The 18475-nt window shown below is 35.4% G+C and overlaps 1 protein-coding gene across 1 annotated transcript in view; it reads left to right on the forward strand.

The window, feature by feature from the left end:
• The first annotated feature begins 344 nt into the window (after positions 1-344).
• Positions 345-18475, forward strand: part of lrrc38b (leucine rich repeat containing 38b) — a 78992-nt gene continuing 60861 nt past the window's right edge. Inside the window, exons 1-6 of the mRNA XM_087272905.1 lie at positions 345-604; positions 4046-4263; positions 4493-4634; positions 4784-4945; positions 6824-6881; positions 7647-7713. The gene's annotated coding sequence lies outside the window, so the exon portion shown is untranslated. The remainder of the gene's footprint in view (positions 605-4045; positions 4264-4492; positions 4635-4783; positions 4946-6823; positions 6882-7646; positions 7714-18475) is intronic.

Raw genomic sequence — 18475 nt, forward strand, 5'->3', positions numbered from 1 at the left:
AACTGTTTCCGTATTTTTGTGAAAAAAAAATTCATAGCAAATATGACATTTGCACGGAATTGCTCTAATAATAAAACGATGAATACATTTAAGGCTATGTGACAACCCTTAACCCGCATCTAATTTAATTGCACTATGGCGGTATGAAAATAATTTTTTAATAAGTTACAGGACACAGGAACACTCAGCACACTTCAGAGAACACATTTGTCCACGCTCGACATGCTTGTATATGTGACCTGCTGCGACTGACCTATTTAACTCCGTGAACTGCAGAATGACTGAACGATATTCTCCTCTAGAGGCGAACGCGTCACGTCTGACCTGCTGGGTTTGACCTACTTAACACTGTGAACTCTGGGGCGTCGGGAACTTCGACATGCGCACACTCGCCGAACAAAAAATCCAAACAAAGCGACTGACTCGTGCGGTCTTTGACGCGTTTCTGATGTTCTCACAGCACAAGTGCCCTGCAGCTTCATTACAGACTTCTCTAACACCAAACTGTTTTCGTTATGCCATCTGTCTCTCTGAAAAAGAAAAAGAAACCGAGAGCAAAAACGTGACATGACAAAAGGACTCTGTCGCCATCTTGTGATGATTTGTGAGTAAGTTACATCTGGGCTGATTAAAAGAGCGCGACGGGTTTATTTGCGTTCTGTTTGTGAATATTTGTTTGTTACGTATATATTTTTAATATGTGATTTCTAATCTAAGCTTGACGCGTCGCGCTAACCATCAACACTCAAAACATTTTATTGGCCTACTTGAATAAAATGAATTGGAAACCGTATATTGAGCAGCAGCGCCATCTGTTGGTCAAAATAAACCACACACTATCAGATAGCATGTAGGCTCTGTTGCTAAGCCTTCAACATTCATTCATTTTCTTTTTGGCTTAGTCCCTTTATTAATCAGGGGTCACCACCGCGGAATGAACCACCAAATTATCCAGCATTTGTTTTACGCAGTGGATGCCCTTCCAGCTGCAATCCATCACTGGGAAACATCTATACACACTCATCCACATACACACAGTACGGCCAATTTAGCTTACCCAATTCACCTGAACCATATGTCTTTGGACTTGTGTGGGAAACCGGAGCACCCAGAAGAAACCCACACAAACACGGGGTGAAACAGAAATGCCAACTGAACCAGCCAAGGCTCAAACCAGCGGCCTTTTTGCTGTGAGGCAATCGTGTTACCCACTGCACCACCGTGACGCCTGGGGCACAACATTATTTATATTATTTTATTTGGCTGGACAGGTAAAATATAGACTGTTTTGAAATCTCTCTGTTATAATGCTTGACAGATTTAAAGAGAGAGAAACAAAGATGGACAAATTGATTCTTTTATTTTTCTGTTTAGTTCAGTAAAGCAGCTATAAAAGTGACTGAAGTATATTTTAAAATGAAAACCCAAAGTTTTTATAGCATGCATATGCATAGTAAGCATCATGCTTAAAAATAAATATCAAATAATGTGCATGTAAGTATTGTCATGTATCATTCATTCTTTTTCTTTTCAGCTTAGTCCCTTTATTAATCAGGGGTTGCCACAGCAGAATGAACCGCCAACTTATCCAGCATATGTTTTACACAGCGAATGCCCTTCCAGCCGCAACCCAACACTGGGAAACACCCATACACTCTTACATTTACACACGCACACCAGCCGCAAACCCACATGAACACAGGGAGAACATGCAAACGCCACACAGAAATGCCAACTGACCCATCTGGGACTTAAACCAGCGACTTTCTTGCTGTGAGGTGACAGTGCTTACCACTAAGCCACATTGTCGCCAACATATAAAACAATTATTTTAAAAAAATTTCACAAAGTTTGTTACTGTATTTTGAACGAATAAATGCAGCCATCGTGAAACTTGGAAAAATATTTTCTTAAAAATAAAATAAGGATTAATAAGGAATACACTACTAATCCCAGACTTCTGACTGGTAGTGTATGTGTTTACTCAAAATTATAGCAAAACAAAGCTTATACAAATAAGCAGTGGTGGAAAGAGTATTGAAAAATCATACTTAAGTAAAAGTACCATTACTTGCCTAAAAATGTAGTGTAAGTAGAGTAAAAGTATCTGGGGTAAATATTACTCAAAGTATGAGTAAAAAGTAATCATTTTAAAAGTACTCAAGAGTAGTGAGCATTTCGCTGTAAAAAGTTGATGCATTTACATGTAATTTGTGGATGTGTGTAAACGTAACATTCTGTAGTGCATGTAGTTACTGCCCAGCAGGCACACAGTACCATAAGATGTTAATGTGAGGTTAGATTTAGGTTGTGACGTCAAGTGACCAAAATTCAATGTCTAGCCAGTTTCCAAGGACAACGTTATGTTGATGTTCACGAACGACATCAAATAACGTTGAAGTTTGGTTGATTTTAGGTTGTGTTAGAAAGTGACCAAAATCTAACGTCGAGCAAACATCTTAAACCAACGTCATATTGATGTCAAATACTGACATTTATTCATCAGGTATGGCAACCAAAACCCAACGTCTGATAGAGGTCATAGTGGTAATGTCCATACAATGTCAAGCTACCTCATTAGACACTGATATTTGGTTGATTGAATGTTGGATATTGAGGTTGGCCTGACATTGGGTTCTGATGTCAACCCGATTTTAGTTTCCAAACAAAATGCAAAGTCCCTACGACGTTAGGGTACAACGTCAATCCAACGTCATGTTGATGTCTTGTGCCAGCTGGGTGATTAAGGCCATTTCAGTCATCCTATAGTAAACATCTGTCATCTTTTCATCAGTGACATGCATCTAAACAGTCTCTGGGTCAGTGCGTGTAAACTTTTGGACATTTTCTTGGACTCTTAATGCTTCCAAACTGTTTTCTGGAATTATAAATGACCCATGTTTTAAGGTAGTTCATTATGATGTGATTTACCTTCTATGTGCGATTTGATTGGACAGGAATCACAGAACAGATTTTTCTAATCCCCATAAAGAAAAAATAAAGTAGTGACTAGAGATTGAAGGAAAGTAGTGGAGTAAAAGTACAGCACAGCACTAAAATGTACTAAGGGAAAGTAAAAGTGCACATTTTTAACATTGCTTAGTAAATTACAATTCCTAAGAAAAAACTTTAATTACAGTAATTTAAGTGTATAGTTTGTTACTTTACACCACTGCAAATAAGGCACAAACTTATTAAAACAAAGACAACATATGCACTATAAAAAGTAAAGACAAAAATAATTGCATAAGTTGTATTGATATAATAAATAAAGTAATAAATAAATTCTGATAATTTTCCTAAAAATAAAAAAACTTACTTTTGCAATGTTTGCATTTTGTACCCTGCCTATAATGTTTTTATGTTATTGCAAGACTTTTCAAACAAATGTTGAAGATTTGATGTTCCCTGTAATGTTCATTGAATAATTCATAGGGATTCTGAAAAGATTCTTTTGATTTCATATTAAAAGGTAGTCAAACTGTTTGAAATACGTGTGTAGTCCTTTGACCAGCAGATGGCAGCATTCTCTGACTAAAAAATATCTTGCATTGTTGACTAAAACACTTACATGTCTTCTCTTGGTTTAGTTTGACCTACAAAAATAATATTCGCAAACTGGACATTAATCATATAGAGTTTACTTTAAAGTTTAAACCAATACCACACAAAGCAGACCCATGCTTTGCTTTGCATTTTCTTTAGAGATATTGAAAATATCAGTTGTGATGTAAACTGTTATATTTACTCGTTTGGTTCTTGAATTTTTAATGCAGTGTTCCAGTTTATCTGCTGAATGTGCACAAAACAGAAGCTGTGTGTCAACACGACACCCTGAACAAGTTGAATTGATTCCAGATAGGTGGACTGTTGAGATGAGGTCTTTTCCTCGCCTCAGTCACAATCCTCCCCTCATCCATCAATCCCAAAAACTTCCACAACACCCAGAATCCCTCTTATGCTAATCAGCTTTATGTTGATGAAGGGCAAATCCATCCACTCTCCTCCTTCAAATCATCTTTTCTGTGTCCTTCTTTTCTCCTAGTGTGAATGATGGCCAAGTGTCTTCAACAGAGGAATGGCCCCTGTTGGAGCTGTTATCTGTGGCATTATTCTGCCAGAGCGATGGGCTGGACTCCGGAGGGGACAGCTGAGTCATTTGGCAAAGACCGCCGAGCCAATTGGTCAGGGAAGTTATGAGGACAACACTGGATTTGTGAGCACCTTACAGCACCATCTCCCCTCAGACAGCACAGCCAGCAGGTCAGGAATGACTTTCGGGACAAAAAAATCATTACCGGCTAATAACCTTTAGCTAATGTATAGAACTGTATGTTGTTTTATAGCTGAAATAAATCACAATAAAATGACGAGTGACAATGTTTTCTTGTTGATTTGTAGGTTTTTAGAGTGTAAACATCATGTTTTGTGGCTTAAAGGAGGAGAGAAAGCATTATTTTGTAGCTCAAAGCCTTTTCTTGTGTATTTGCAGCTGTTTGGGAAAACTTCCACAAGGTTATGGATTTGAGTTCCAGGAATTGCATTGTATAAGTCAGCAGAAAGCCCTATATACAGCAGTACTTCGATTTTTGTTTCTGATTAAATCGCTCAGTGTTTCCACATTATATTAACAGGTAGCTGTTAATAAGCAATACACTAAATCATTCTTTCTACTGATTTGATCAACACATTGATTCATTTAGGAACAACACAAGTGGCTATTAAAAAGTGCTTCAGTTAACGATTCTGTCAGCTGATTTGTTCAAAATGTTGTTTCGTACAGGAACAGAGCAGGTGGCAAAGCGAGTCATTGAATCATTCTTTTAACTGATTGCTCAAAATGGTGATTCATTTAGGAAGCACAGTCAGCAGGTCGGGAATGACTTTCAGGACAAAAAACTATTGCCAGCTAATATCATTTACCAGCCTGATCTCACAAGAAAACGTAAGTATTTTACGTTTTGCCAGTTTAGTGGCTAATTCGTACGAATTCGTACGAGTTCAGTCGTACGAAATGGTACGATTTTAAAAAGGAGGCGTGGCACCTGACCCCACCCCTAACCCCAACCGTCATTGGGGGATAAACAAATCGTACTAAATTGTACGAATTAGATCGTACGAATTCATACGAATTAGCCACTAAATGAAAAAGTTACGAATTGCCGTGAGATTGTGTTGCATTTACCTAATGTATTGTACTATATTACAGTTTTTCGTGTTTGCTTTGACCTGGTTAAAGAAACTAGGATCCAGTTCATTTTCCTTATCATTATCCCAGCAGATCAGAAGACATGTCTTGCAAATGTGTAACCCCTTTCTCATTGGGATGATATATTTTTCCCAACATTTTTCAAAACAGTTAACGCATACAGTTGAAGTCAGAATTATTAGCCCCCCTGTGTAAATTTTTTATCCCAAAATTTCTGTTTAATGAAAAGAAGATTTTTTTCAACACATTTCTAATCATAATAGTTTTAATAACCAATCTCTAATAACTGATTTATTTTATCTTTGCCATGGTGACAGTAAATAATATTTTACTAGATATTTTTCAAGACACTTCTATACAGCTTAGTGACATTTAAAGGCTTAAATAGGTTAATTAGGTAACTTGAAGGTTAGGGTAATTAGGCAAATTATTGTATAATGATGGTTTGTTCTGTAGATTATCAATTAAAAAAATTAGCTTAAAGGGGCTAGTAATTTTGTCTTTAAAAGGGTTCATAAAAATTTCAATCTGCTTTTATTCTAGTCGAAATTAAACAAGTAAGACTTTCTACAGAAGACAAAATATTATCAGACGTACTGTGAAAATTTCCTTGCTCTGTTAAAAATCATTTGTGAAATATTTACAAATAGAAAAGGAAAAAAAATCCAGTGGGAGCAAATAATTCTGACTTTGACTGTATATCATCTAAGCAGTCTAAACTCTATTGTTTTAGCTGGTAACCAAACAGAAACTATTCCTAACTATTAGAAACCTTCAAGATCAGTTTGAAATCTCTAAAGCACCGGTTAGATACTCCTTCACACAAATCTTCAATTAGCAATCAGTCAGCAAACCTGATAAAAAAAGGTGGTAGGTCTATATTGATCTCTGCCAGCATGGATGGAGGAGGTCAATAGTAGCTATGTCTTATAGTACTTATAGATTTTTTTTGTTTTGGTTTACATATGTTTGCTGAAATATTTACAATATTTAATTGGGTTATTTTTATTTTATTTTATTTTTTACAGTATTTCAGTTTTCAGCCGCAGTTTGAAAAAAAATGTAATGGAATCAATACAATTTTAATTTATTCTGGATTCAATTCTTTGCAAAAAGGAAAATTTGACACTGCCTACATTATGACAACAAACAGCACTGGTAATAGGCTAAAATGTCAAGCAATGGTGCACTGATTCACACTGAGTTCTGTATTTTTTAGTCTGTTGTGTAATGCTTGATTGAAAGAGCTCATGTACTTGTTTGCAATGTGGGTTGTTTGAAGGCAAAATTAGTTTTTGTTGCATGTTTAAAATGTTTTGGCACAGTTAGAGCCTTTTGCAAGCAAAATATTTCATTTTGACCATGAGTACCTGTTTAGGCCTGTGCGTTAACTGTTTTGAAAATGTGGAGTTTCAGTTGATGGCTGCATCAAAGCAATCAAGAAAAACTGTAAGTGTTGTAGCTGAAATAAATCTCAATACTATGACACGAATGACATTGTGTTCATACTGATTTGTAGCAATTTGGAGTAAAAAAAACATCATGTTTTGTGCATTAAAGTGAGACAAAAGGCATATTGTCTTTTAACACAAAGCTTTTCTTGTGTTTTTGTAGTTCAGCTGATTGGACAACCACTAACATGGTTATGGATTTAAGTTCCAGGAATTGCACGGTAGGTTTGTGGAAAGTCATATTCACAACTCAAACTTGATTTTTTTTACTGATTCAATCACTCAGTAATATATATTAGATTAAAAGTTGTTCATTGGCAAGTCACTAAATTATTCTCTCAACCAATTCATTCAAAACAATTTATTAATTTGGGAGTTACACAGGTGGCTAATCCACCTAATAATAAATCTCGAGATCTACCTCAGCTCAAACTACCCTCTCGCCCTGCAAATGGGAGGGAGCCCTGGGATCAAGGATGATCTTATGGCCAGCAGCAGCATGCCAAACAAGCTAAGTGTGAACTCTTGAAAATAAATAAAATTACCGCAGAAGTTTGTCACAAAAAATTCAAGTCACTTAGTATTAACTTTTTTTTTGAAGATGTGTTAAACATATGTTAATATTTGCCTGTCTTAAATGTAACATCACATTGTGTAAGCTTCTAATGTAATTGTGTATAACTTAAGTATGTTTCACATTTCCCAATAAAGATTAAAGCACAAGCATTGAACATCATTGTTTTGGTTGAAACAGCACATACTGGGATAAAAAGTAGTTTTATTCAAGTGAAATCTGGAGATTCAGTGCAATCTGATACAAGTTGAAATCTCAGAATCCCACAGAGCATGACATCTCAGTGTCATCACTGTTTCACCGGACTTATCTGAGAGCACACAGCTGTGCTCTTCCTTTCAACAGTAAAATGGCTGTCACATATCAGTGCGTTCTCGCCCTCACAGGCTGTTTTTGTGTCTCGCACTACCAGGGCCTGTTCCTACAGCAGCTGCCTGAATCCACACTAACAGCTCACAGGAGACACCATACATCTGCAGGTACGTGTAAAGGCACATCTACAATAACATTATTATTATTTGTCAAATTTATGCCTGCTGGTAGGAGTTTGATCATATTAATCGTGAAGTTTAAAATATTTTCTTTCAGGGTGTCAGGTAAATTTATGCTTGATTTATAAGTATAAATTTTAATTACAGAGTTCACACAATCATGCTGATTATTATGACAGAATTACTGGTGAGGTTATTGTCATTATTGCAGACTAATTTAAATGCTGAAATAGCACTTAAGTTAGTGGAAATAATGCAAATATTATTAGACATACGCTAAACTGCCACCCGGTTAGGGCAAACATTGCTAATTTTGCTTGAAAGATTGTGCATATTTACCAACAGTGGGCTGGTCTAGATTTATTGTCTACAGTGTGTATATAAGACATACTAGTCTTATGTTTCCACTGAGTATAAATTAATAACCTCAATTCAGGATTGCAAATCTAGCGTATACTTCAAAACAAGGGTGCCCTGGAGATCTACCTTTTTGCAGAGTTCAGCTCCAACCCTGATCAAAACAACCAAACCAAATAAGTAGGGTCTGAAGGAGTACTTAGTAATTAAAGACAGATGCGTTTAATTAAGGTTGCAGCTGAACTCTGCAGGTGGTAGATCTCTAGGAAAAGGATTGGGCACTCCTGGGCCCCATTTCAAAAAGAAGGTTAAGTGAAAACTGAGAGTATGTTAATCCTGAAATTAGAAACTCTGGGTTTTCATTTCAAAATAGCAGATTTGTCAAACTCGAGAAAAGTCTGTTTCTGATAGAGTTACTCAGTCAGTAGCCGCATTTCCACTGTCGGGCCAGTGCGAGCCAGGGCTTTAATCGGGCCGGGCTGGGCCTATCGCCTGGGAGGTTGAATGGTAAGGCCAAAATCATGTCGCGTGTCCACAGTCGGGCTAGTAGTAACCCCGCCCCCAGAACGTCCCCCGAATCAAAACGTTACACAACCCGCCCACTTCAACGGGAGTCCGGCAGATAAAGCACACCATCACATCATCACGAAACCATTCAAATACAGACATCCGAAACAAACAAATGACCCGTTACTGTACAGCAGTATATTATATGTCTATACGCACATACCTGTGTGTTCTCATTCATCATATTCATTTACTCAACGACCGACTGTTGGCATCGAAATTGAGTGATCTCGCCACTAACAGAGGGACCCAGCGCAGTGAGCGCACCAGTCCATAATATAAAACCATAGAAATTCTCTGTTAATAAAGACAGAAAAATGAAAAGAAAAAAGAAAATGTATTTTATAACATCCTTGTTTAGATAGACGCCATCAAACATTCAGCAAAATGCTCCGAAAAGACCTGAAACATTCATTTGTCCCTATAGGCTATATGACACTTAATAGGTGATTTGCATGACTTGATTATTATCATCGTATCCAAATACTTAATAAATAATATTTCAAACCTTCTTCGGTGTTTATTGTTTTTAGAAAATATCTAAAAATCTGGCCAGTTTAATATGGCTTTAAAACAGTTTGATTTATGTAGGCTATTTTATTTACTTAAATTGGTTTAGCTTTTGTTAGTTTTATATTGGTTTATTTATTTAATGCGATTTTATTATATACAATATTTGTAATCCTTTAAATTATTTCAATATAGCTTAGGCTATTTATGAAGATATTACACTATTGTTTTGAGCCTACTTTTTTTTTTAATTTTTTAAAGTCTTTCTGTTGTATTCATCCTGTGTATTATCTCCAAAATAAATAACAAAAAGAAAAAAGCTGCGCGGCATCAACAGAGATGTGAAGGTAGTGCACTTTTCCTCTGTCTCACACACACACAGACAGGCATCTAAACTCGCAGAAACACACCTTTTAAACTTGACAAAAACTCTTGAAAACCTTTACTTTCTGCTGTGTCTTTAATATGGTGTAAAGATTATTATGCGTTATTTAAACATCAAGGAGGATGCAACAAAGAATGTCACTCATAAGTTAAAACTACTTCATTATTTTATGCAACAGCCTTATGTTTAAAAGGTAAACATAAGGGCGATCATACGCAAAAAGACCCCCAGCCAATGATGTTTTCTGTCTCTTATTTATTTATTTGTTTGTCACATACTCATGTGCGATCGGAAAACTGTGTCCGCCTCTCCTTTCACTCTGCCCCGAAGCCCAAGTTTGCCCTCTTTGGCCCAAGGTATTCAATGGGCCGAAAAAGGAAACGCGACTGGCCTTGGCTCGTCCTGGCTCGCTCGCTTTAGGCGCGATATTGGAAACGCGGCTAGTCACTCACTCAGTTTACTCAGAGTCAGTTACAGTGGATCGCCCGTGTCTCAACTTGCACCTAATCATTGCACCTGCTTTTTTTGCTCACACGAATAGTTAAAAAATCGTGCTGCTTCTCGGTTCTAAGAGCAAATTTTCACACATATTGACAAACGGTCTTAAACTAACATTCTAATCTTTAGAGACGAGGCAGCTCTGGCAATTTAAAAATTATATTCAACCTGTCTAACCCGCCACAGCTGAAATCTTCCCACATTTGGTGGGCTGGCTAGTGTTAATGTCATAATGTATAGCCTATAATTTACAATTGGTTGACAATGCAGCCCACCATTATCAATATATAATGTATTCAAACATTTTATTCTTAAATTTTTACAAATAATCTAAACTAAACCTTGCAAATGAGTGCAAATAAGTAGACTAGTTTTTACACGAAAGTGCAATGATTCTATAAATTAAAAATCTAATTTTGGAGCAAAATTATGATGATAATTGGTTGGCTATAATCGTGCTGCCCTAGAATTAAAAATAATGGTACAAATCTTATTTTGTTCCTCCAGCTAATTAATTAAATGACTTTCTGCATACATATCTTGAGCTTTTTTCCCCTCTAAACCAGATTAATCTGTTCATTATTTTATGTTTAATGGAAATGTCTAAAAAGTCTGGTGTTATCCTGGAAAAATGGTTTTCTGCACAAGGGTAATGTTGCTTCTGTCATAGTGCAGTGAGAAGGTATCAAACACCACTCAAATGTCACATTTTTCATTAAGTGTACAGCAGCTTAGTCACCATGACTGACAGCCCATCCTTTCAGCCACTGCCTATCAGCAAGCTGAATGGACATCTTTGGTGTCTCTCTCCGAGACGAGAGGACATCTCTGATGTAACAGGGATAAAAGTCTGCGTGTGTCCTTTCTGAAAGAGACTGACTTGATGTGCGTATCACGTGGCCTCTCTTCCCTGAGCAGGATACTTTACTACCGTGTAAAGAGAGAGCAGAATACTAAATCGCAGTGCTCTACGTCACATTTGACACAAGGCAGACTTATCTCTGTGGCAACCGACATGCCAGGGTGTCCTAGAGCTGATTTCAGACTAGCTGAATTTAAGGCGAGACATTACAGGCAAGGATGCACATGCACATTTTGAGATTTTGTTCTTTTTTTGCTTTTTTCAGTGATTTTTTTTTCAGTATAGTGTAAAGAAAACATCCAAAATACACCCAAGTTATTGTTTTTATTTTAATTGCATTCATTTTTACCTGTAGATTTCAGTTACAGTAACAATTTGTTCTTAAAATGAGCTATAAACCTCATGTGAATAAAGCTGTGAAGTTAAAGGTTTTCTATGGCTGCTGACATAGAATACATTAAACTTTACAGTTTTATTGGTATGATCACACTTGATTCGCTTGATTATGTACAACATTTTATCATTCAAAATGTAAAAGGATATTTATCTGCTCTCTATCTGTTTGCAGGATTTTATTTTAATTGTGGAGTAATGAAAAGAGATTCCCAAAATCCCCTATATAAATTTGACTCTTAGGGCTCTATTTTAATGATGAAGGTGCAAAGTCTAAAATGCATGGCACAAAAGGGCGTGTCTGAATCTGTTTTTGCTATTTTAAGGATGGAAAAATACGATTTGCACCATAACGCATGATCTAACAGGGTTGAGCTTATTCTCTGAATGAGTTATGGGTGTGCTTTGAGCATAACGTGCATTAAACCAAGTCTCATTTCCCATTCCCTTAAAGAGTCAGTTGAGTCGCTCTACGACACATTAGATAGGGCCAATAATATGTGAAAAAACTGACTTCATCCACTGTAGATTTACATTTTTGTGTTTAGAAATGTATGCAGATTAGTGCATTAATTTAATTAAAGTAAACATCACCTGCGTATAAAATTTTAGAAAAAAATTCGTACAATTCTTGATGATTCAATCAAATACAGTCAGAAAAAGCCCCCCTTTGATTTTTTTTTTTTTAATATTTCCCAAATGATGTTTAACAGAGCAAGGAAATGTTCACAGTATGTCTGATAATGTTTTTTTTCTCTGGAGAAAGTCTTATTTGTTTTATTTTGGCTAGAATAAAAACAGTTTTCATTTTTTAATAATCTACAGAACAAACCATCGTTATAGAATAACTTGCCTAATTACCCTAACCTGTCTAGTTAACCTAATTAACCTAGGTAAGCTTTTAAATGTCACTTTAAGCTGTCTAGAAGTGTCTTGAAAAATATCTAGTCAAATATTATTTACTGTCATCATGGCAAAGAAAACATAAATCAGTCACCAGAAATGAGTTATTGAAATTATTGTATTTATAAATATGTTGAAAAAAAAATCTTCTCTCCATTCAACAGAATTGGGGAAAAAAAAATAATTCAGGGGGTTTAATAATTTTGACTTCGACAGTAGATAATAGAAGTATGATGATAACTATTAGTTTTAATTTTTTCAATTTAATTATTATCTTACTTTACTACTTTATGGCTTAAGGGAAATTATTTAATGGAAACATAATTTACATTTTCTTCCAAGTCATCATCATGATTTAGCTCATTTCATGGAATTAAGGTGCATTTGACTGTTGTGTCACCAAGGTCGTTTGTTATAGATTACATTCATAAGTGGTATTTGTGAGCTTATATCTCACTGCCGCTAAAGGCGATTTGTTTAAATCAGTGAAGTCACTCTTGCATTGAGAGTGGTGATAGAGAGGAGAAAGAGAGAGCAGGAGATTTCCATTTCTGGTTTATTTCTGGCTTGTACCCCGCAGCTGCCACCCTGCCTGCCCTCTGCCCGCTTGGCTGGTGGCAGCATGTTAATGATGTCATTCTTTCAAGGCATCTCTTTAGTTGACCTTTTGGCCCCGTCAATAGGACACACACACAGTATTATGGAGCTTTTAGATTGTGAAACGCATAAGTGGCTGCGCTCTAGGAGATTGTACAGCACAAAATAGGAGCAGTTGTTAGGGTAAATGAGGGAAAAATATCTTTTTTTTTTGTCTAGTGAGAAGAGATGCTAAGAAAATATGTTAATTATGTCAGCTGAATATTACATGCCACTTAGTTTATAAAATATTAGCAGTTTTGTCACCAGATATAATATAATATAATATAATATAATATAATATAATATAATATAATATAATATAATATAATATAATATAATATAATATAATTTAATATAATATAATATAATATAATATAATATAATATAATATAATATAATATAATATAATATAATAATTTTATTAATTAAATTATATTATATTATATTAAATAAAAATGGAGTTAAATAAAATGCCTAAAGTATAGCTAATTTTATACAATAAATTAAATGTAAAAATGCAATTCTTTATTCATAAATAATAAATCACCAACATTGATTAATGAAGTGAAAATACTAATCTACATAAGCCATGCAGATGTTCAAATGATAAACACTTACTAGGAACAGAAGTAGGTCCTTAAAGGGTACAAACAGGCACATCAGTGAGCGTGTGATGTAAGATGTCCTGTACAGCTGAAAGCCTCTCTGTCCTGCATTAGGAGAGCAGTGAGTCTGTTTGGAGGATCTGCTGGCACTGCTGGAAAGCACAGTGCCAGATCCCTCACAGCCACGCCATCCTGTGCCAGCTTCTCTGAAGTTAAACTGGGCTCCAAACTCACACTACAACTGCCAAATCTGACTATTCATAGGAACTCATTATAGCTTATTAGACAGTAGATCAGAGAGAGCACTTTCAGGTTATCATAAACGCATTAAAGGGATAGTTCACTCAAAAATACCAAAATCTGCCATCATTTAACACCCTAGATGTGCTCCAAATCCATTATTTTGCTTCTGTTAAACGCAAAAGAAGATATTTGGAAAAATTTTGAAAATTTGTAACCATTGACATCCACAGTACAAAAAAAATAAAAAAATCAAATACTCTGGAAGTCAATGGTTGCAGGTTTCCAACATTTTTCAAATTATATTCCTTTGTGTTTAGAATAAAAAGACAAGGGTGAATAAATGATGCCAGAATTTTAATTTCTGTGTGAACTATCCCCTAACACAGTGAGCACGTTTATATGACTCAAATTTGCTCAAGATGCTGCATTTTTATTGTAACTCCTCTGCTTCTGTTGCACATGATGAGAACACATTTAAATGTGTTTGGGTCAAAAAAAGTGTCTGCAGGGTATCCGCAGGGTCTTAAAAAGTGTAAAATGTCTTAAACTTAAAAAATATTTTAAATTTAAGGCCTTAAAAAGTCTTAAATATACTGAAATATTGTGTTGTATGTCTTAAATATTTTGGTCTTAATTTTCCTCTTTATATTATATTATCCCAATCTGACCATTACCTCTCATATAATCACCAACAAACCTCGGCTTAATGACACTTTTTATTTAAAAATAGCATTTTTAACTCTTTTTAACCATCATGTTTTAATTACTTTTTTACAGCAACATTTGTTTAAAAGTTCTCCATTTATTTACTGCTGAGGAAACTGACCTGACCTATATTTCTTATTATTGAATTATAATTATTGTATTATTAAATGTTTTAAATTCTAATAATTTTTTGATAGGGCAAGTGAAAATACTTTCCAACTGGGATTTTCGAAAAAAAAAAATTATTATCATTTAGCCTTGTATAACTCTAAAAAGTCCTTCATAATGGTCTTAAAAAGGTCTTAAAAAGTCTCAAATTTAACTTGGTGAAACCTGCCGAAATCTGTGTCTTATTTTGTGGTATATTGTGCTGCAAAAAAATGTTTGCCCATGTCTGGAAGCACCTAAATCTACAGTAAAGTCATGCTCCTGTCACACATTACATATTCACAGTTTAATAAGTGGAAAGAACGCAGGTTGATGCATTTACATTTTGGGTGAAATTAGCATAAGTGGAAAAAGTCTAGCTGTGAGGATTAGTTTATGCTTTAGCCATTTTTAGCCTTACTCCAATAGAAGAAAATAGGTTACCACTTCTACATGACCACACTCTTAGTCAAATTATGAAGCATAGTTCGGTTATGAACATGGATGTAAACACATTCAATGTGTTTTTACCAAGTTCAGCAGTTCAGGAAAAAACAGAAAAGATAACAACAAAAACACGACACATGCTGTTGTCATGCACCAACCAATACAATGGTCTCATCTGTGGCTTGTGGTTTTTATGGTTTCTTGCCTTTTTTCTCCCTGATGTAGTATTCTTTGGACATATTTTGCCTGGTGCATTCAAAACAGCAAAGTAATGCTATTTTAAACATGGCTCTAGAGCAAGGATGGGCAGACTTGATCCTTGAGGGCCGGTGTCCCTGCAGAGTTTTGTTCCAACACTATTCAAACACACCTGAACAAACTAATCAGTGTCTTCAAGATCACTAGAAATCTATAAGCAGGTGTGTTTGATTAGAGTTGGAGCTAAACTGTGCAGGACACCGGCCCTCCAGGACCGAGTTTGCCCACCACTGCACTAGAGGCTGAGCAAAAGGACCCACCGGGAAACTTTAGTCATGTGGTGTCTGTTTATCACCAGTAGATGGAGCTGATCACTATTGCAACTTCAAAGCACCAGATACACTGGTTTTGCCATTGAAACCTGGATCATTCTGAAGTTCTACGGTTCTTAGCTGTTTTACATACTGGTGCAAAATAAGGATAGAGCATGCTGTTTATAACCGAAAAAAGGATCTGGAGTTTACCAGTTGACTAGTTGAAGTTTATCTTTTGTATAGGGGAAATGACAGAGAATTTTACTTTTCCAACCAGACATGTAGCCTGATATGGCAGTAAATAAATAGTACAACTAAACATCTGCAATAGTCCTTCTAGTTTTAAAAAAGTTAATGTAAGCAGTGTTTGATAATGGGTAAAATACTGACAGTACTTGTTCTTCATTCCTTAAAGAATCTTTGATTCAAAAAGAAGAAACATTTACAACAATGTCATCTACTGGCAGTTCAGTTTCATGTGTGAAAGTATCATTATATATTTACAAAATCACCATTAAAATAATGCTATGCAAATGCTTTCATCCCACCTCTGTGCTGCATTAGCAGTATGTGCATGCATTTAAATACTACTTCAGATGAAAATTCTGTGTTTCCCTAGAAGATTTTGACAACTCATTTAAGTAACAGCCCTATTATGTCTTACCATTATAAATCAATTCATTGATTAAATGTAAGAATAAAGGCCCTTTCACACGGGGATGATTTTTGGTTGCGTTTAATGCCTCGTGACTAAATAAAGGGCGCCAATGTGATCATGCACACCAATGTGCAAAACTCCAGGCATACAAGCGACATTTTTAAAGTGATGCATTTTGCATTCATTTAATTAAAATTTTTTCTGTGCTAAATTTTGTTTAAAAAAAAAAAAAACACTATTTGCTCTCCCTCAAATGGGTCTAAAGCTGTATGAGATACTTTACCCTGTTGGACACAAAAAAATATATTCAGATTTTTTTTGTTGTGTGTGTTTAACATAAAAAACCCCATAAAGGTTTGAAACTAGTAAAGGGTGTATAAATTTGTGACATCAATTTTGGGTGAACTATACCTTTAACGTAAAAATATATAATGCAAATGTTTGGTAAACAAAGCTACAGTATCTCTCTCATATTATGCATCCACCAAAAAACAAAGGACATATTAATTTACAAAATGTATTGTACATAAATTATACACACATTTTCATATTATTCAATAACATTACTGAAATGAATAATAAAAGGTGCAGTATGTAAGTTTGACACCCAGTGGTTGAACTAGGTATTGTACTCCTAGATCAAAACCAAACACAAGCACATGTTGCCAGATTGAGAACAGGAGCAAGTGATTTAAACCGTGTTCTAATAAAAGCAACGGCACCCGAAAGAAACAATATTTTCCATATTAAAAGGATTTTTAGTTTAAACCAACATCTCGAATTGAAATATTAAAAACTTCTTTTTCTCACAGGTGAACAACTGAAAAGTGACAATGATCATCTCAGCTAAACCGCATGTGCTTTATTCAGTGGTAAATGCTAATATTGTGAGTTTGAATACCATTTTACAGGACATTTATTGCCATACTACTGAAAGCAGCAGCAGATAGTTAACATTAGATATCGAAAATAAAATAAACCATTTGAATTAGAACTTTAGATCTAAACACATATGAGTGATTCAGCATGTACATTTAATGATGTTAAAGAGGGTTAATATGGATTAAATAGATTATAAACCATTTTCTGTGCTTCTGAATGGCTGTATTTAATTTTGCCTCATTTCAGAGTCTGCTGCTGTCCACCCGAGGTCGCATTTCGGTCAAGGACGCATGGTTTCAGAGCTATTCTGAATGAATGAATGAATGAATGAATGAATGAAATATGTGGTTTTCCACCAAGGCAACCCGGAGTGCTGAATTATAATTGGCTAAAGTGGGAGTGAACGGGTTAAAAGAACCAAAACAAAGACAGCCGTTCCAGCATGGAAAACACATTTCCAAAGCAGAATATCTGACTTTAGCATTGTTTTTCATATAAACAAGAATGTTTTTTAACATGTTTCTTAAATATCTGCAAATTATGCATTATGGTATTTATTATACTTTAAAAGTCAAAAACTTACATGCAGCATCATAAAATATAAATATAAAAATAAATATATATTATAAGAAATTAAAATAAATAACACTTAAGGAAATAAGTACCTTGAATGATGGGCTCACAAATCTGTGGATTTCTGTGTGCACAGATTACATATGAGCCTTGTGAAAGCTGATAGAATGCTACTTGAATTATTGCTTTGTAACAAAATGCATATGAACTAACAACTTTGATGAGCTGGTATGATATATAATTCTAATTCACATTTTATTAGTGATATTTAGATGAATGCAGTGGCAACTCACTATAAACTAAATGCATTCATACATTGTAATAACGTTGACATTATTATCAATAAGTGAGCCTTAAAGTGAATCAAGGCTGTCAGAAGTTACTTTATAAGTATTTTACAGAAATCCACAATTACTACTGTAGCTCCTGACCCAAAATCTTCTCCAGCTATTTGTTTGAGTGTTCCCAAGTTACTACAAAGCTGACAGTGAAGGATGTGGTGTGGAGATATGCAGATGTGTCTTACATCCCCGTGTGGTACCAAACAACACAGGTGGACGAATCGAAACAGAATGTCTGAGAGCACTGCTAATGGAGCAAATACAAAACTAAAGGATTTCAACATGTAGCTGGTTAGCATCTTTCTCCTTTGCTAAATACCGTACTCTTCAGAAAGCAGGACACGGCTTGCCGGTGCTAATTACATGCCTGTTTGCTAACGTCTAATTCAGAGAGACAGCAAGAGAGACAGAAACTGAGAGAGGGTTGAGTTTAGGGCTGGTGGAGTGAGAGCAGCTAAACGTAAAGTAGAAGTAAAAGTGAATAATGACATGTCATGGAGCGCTCGCCGCTCGTGGGCAAAAA

The sequence above is a fragment of the Danio rerio genome, chromosome 11 (genome assembly GCF_052040795.2).
Source record: "Danio rerio strain M-AB ecotype USA chromosome 11, GRCz13ab, whole genome shotgun sequence".
Classification (NCBI taxonomy): domain Eukaryota; kingdom Metazoa; phylum Chordata; class Actinopteri; order Cypriniformes; family Danionidae; genus Danio; species Danio rerio.